General features: G+C 47.0%; 1 non-coding gene across 1 annotated transcript; it reads right to left on the bottom strand.

Moving 5' to 3' along the window:
* Positions 1–201: 201 nt before the first annotated feature.
* TRNAF-GAA (transfer RNA phenylalanine (anticodon GAA)) lies at positions 202–274 on the bottom strand. The gene has a single exon. It is a non-coding gene; the product is annotated as a tRNA-Phe (tRNA).
* Positions 275–3,075: the final 2,801 nt, after the last annotated feature.

The following is a 3,075-nucleotide window of genomic DNA, read 5'->3' as shown; positions in this document are numbered from 1 at the left end:
GTTAAAAAGTCCCCGACACCAATAAGTCCTGTGGAAGAGACAGCTCCTGTCATTGTTAAAGGTCAGGTGGGCCAACTAGGGGCAGAAGCCCACGCTCTGTTGTCCTACTGGGGAGCTCAAGTTCAGGGATTTGTGTTAGGTAAAGGTGCTGCTGCGCTCCCAGAAAACAAGCCACCCCCGCACAAAGAGGGATGAAAAGGCTGCTGAAGTCCGGGATTGAACCAGAGACCTTTAGATCTTCAGTCTAACGCTCTCCCAACTGAGCTACTTCAGCAGCTGCATTGCATCCTTTGGCCTGCTGCTGCTTCTCTGTCCAGGATATTTTTGTCAGCTGTTAGGTATAAAGAAGTAAGAAATGTTGGTATTGTTTAATATATTCAATTAGTTGTTTTAATAATGTATTTCTAAAGTAATGATAAGTGAATCACTAGCTTTAATAGAATTTAATATGGAGTATATGAACTGTGACCTTTGGACTCCATCCTTGTAAGCAAACTTATTTACAACTTAGACATTGGAGTCCTCTGGCTCAAACTGGACAGAACCAGTTTTTCCTGCCAAAAAGACCTTATAAGAGCCTGCTCAGTGCCTGCGTGGGACTGTCCATTCCAGCGGCAGCACGTGCACGGTCGGGTCTTTCTAACACTCCAGAGCTAGAGAGAAGAACATCATCTATCCTGCAGTGAGGTTGAGGAAGGAGAGGCCTGTCATCACTATCCCCATCACAGCGAACTGAATCCATTTTACCTGTGGAGGGTCCCTCTTCCCAGAGGGTCTCCCTGCCTGCGACAAAGTCCAGCAGTCGTCGGGACTCCCATTGGTCCTCCTCAAAGGCTCTAAATCAGCCGGAGAGTAGAAGGTCCCGGGCTTCGCACCTGCATGCTGTGTCCACTGCACCTCAATCATAGGAAAGGTTTCTGTACTGGGGTTTCTTTTATTATTTTCTAAATGCCAAGGGAGGTTTTGTGGGTCTGAGCTTCAAGCTCCTAAAATCTAGCCTTTGCTAGGGGTTTGTAGAGAGGTATTGCCCGGGTTAGAGACTGGCTAAAACACAGGCCTCACTGTGAGCAGGATTCAAATTTGTGCAGGAAAACTCTATTGAGCTTCAAGTCCAACACCTTAACCACTCAGCCAGTAAACTAGCACACCCCCTATGTTAAATAAACTGGTAAATAATCACAATGCCCAGGTGTGAAGTCATCTGAAATCCAGAATTCACACAGCAAACCTGGCTCCCAAAGCACAGGGGGATTTGGGTTTGTTCTCTTTGCTTAGCCATGTGCAGTCGCACAGAGAGCGCTTTGAAAAGTCTCCCCTCCCACAGAGCGGGAATGGGAAAGAATGCTTAAGTTGACGCTTGATTTGAATCAGGGGTGTCTGGACCACAGAGCCAGGGACTGACCTTTGCTGGAGAAACCAGTGACACACAGAACCAGGCAAAGAAAAATGTTTCCTCAACTCAATAATTGCTCCCCTGGAATAGCAGCAGCATCAAGGAGTTGGAAAAGTCTCACAACAGGGGCTAGCACATGGTGGTTCACTAGCAGACATCTTAGGTACCACATGGGAGGTCTAGGTTTGTTTTCGGCACAATGGAGGGCTGAGTTTTATTGCCTCCAAATTTCAGTAGAAAAATTCAGACCCAAACTGTGTGTGGTGGGGAGGTTGGTGGGGGTTTCTTTGGTTTTGATTTGTTTGGTTTTGATTTGCTTTGGGGTTTTTTTTTTTTTTTTTTTTTCAATTTAAATGTCCTTGATCATTTTTCTGGGAAAAATGTGTGTAGGAAAAGTTAAACATCTCCCTGGGAGAGAGGGGATCTCTGAGTACCAGGGGCAGGCGGGGTGGGGGGATTTTCACAGAGAGGAGTTTAGGAGATAAATGAGAGGCTTTTGCTGCAACACAGGGAGAGGTTTTGCAGTTTCATTTTTATCACGTGATGACCCCCCCACACACACACACATACGTTGCTTCTTTGCTGCTGTTGCCCCAGCTCAGAGCCCACTGTCACCTCCTGTATGTGACCTACAGCCTTCCACTGAACAAGCCCCTGTAAACCAGACCTAACCTACCTAGTCTGCCCCTTCTCCCAGCTCGGCCCCACAGAGCCCAGGACAACCCCTGACTCCCTGGATCTCTTGGCAGCCACAGTTGGCTGAGGATGCACACTGCTGACACAAGGAGCTAAGTCTGCACGCACACAAGTGATGTAATAACTGTGTGAGCTTGGGCAACATAATCCTGTAGTGTAGACATTGCCTGAGTATTTCACTCTGTGTCCGGAGATGTGAGTGTAAAACAGCCACCTGCAAATACAGGGATTGAATTCCCCACATTTAACCTCTTTGCTTTCCAGAAACAGGTAAAATTCAGTTCATTCTGGTTAGCTGAGGGAAAATTCGGGTGACTCTAAGGTTTATGAGTGAATAAATTTTGTTTAGCGTTTAATTAATGTCATAAAAAAACAAATACCGATTCCAACATAACAGCACAAGGTGAAATAGGAACAGAGACAAACCTTGTCAGTAAAGTCTCTTTTCCCAAAAGTTCCCCAAAATGCTGTTAATTCCCACCCCACCTCCATAGGACGTCTGTGCAGGTTAAGTGCCCTGCGTCCATCTTCCCATTAGAATTGCCCTGGTTGGACATTCCCAGACCTGGACATTGGTGAAATACAGAATCTGAACAGCAAACCCGGCTCCCTGCACCAAGAATGATGTGGGGGTTTCTACCTGTCACTTACTCCTTTGTCATACCACAGAGAAAGGTTTTTTCAAATCCAAACCATCCCCCCACCATCCCCAGTCAGCCAATGAACTAGGGAGAAGGTTACAAACAGCAGAGACCTTAGAAACAGTTAAGTAACAACAAGCCCACCACACAAAAAAGTGGCCGAGTAGTTAAAACAATAGCCTGCTAATCTTTGTCATCCTTGTGGGCAGGAGCTGCGGATCCCCTCTAAAACTGTGGGGGCCACAGGCACCCAAACTATGGCCTCAGCCCCCATGCTTTCCCCTGAGCCCCCCACCTCACCTCACCTCACCAAGCTCTTGGCTGGTGTACGCTGGGCACTTAACT

The sequence above is a fragment of the Malaclemys terrapin genome, chromosome 15 (assembly GCF_027887155.1).
Source record: "Malaclemys terrapin pileata isolate rMalTer1 chromosome 15, rMalTer1.hap1, whole genome shotgun sequence".
Taxonomy (NCBI): Eukaryota; Metazoa; Chordata; order Testudines; family Emydidae; genus Malaclemys; species Malaclemys terrapin.
This window is presented reverse-complemented; position numbering and strand designations above follow the sequence as displayed.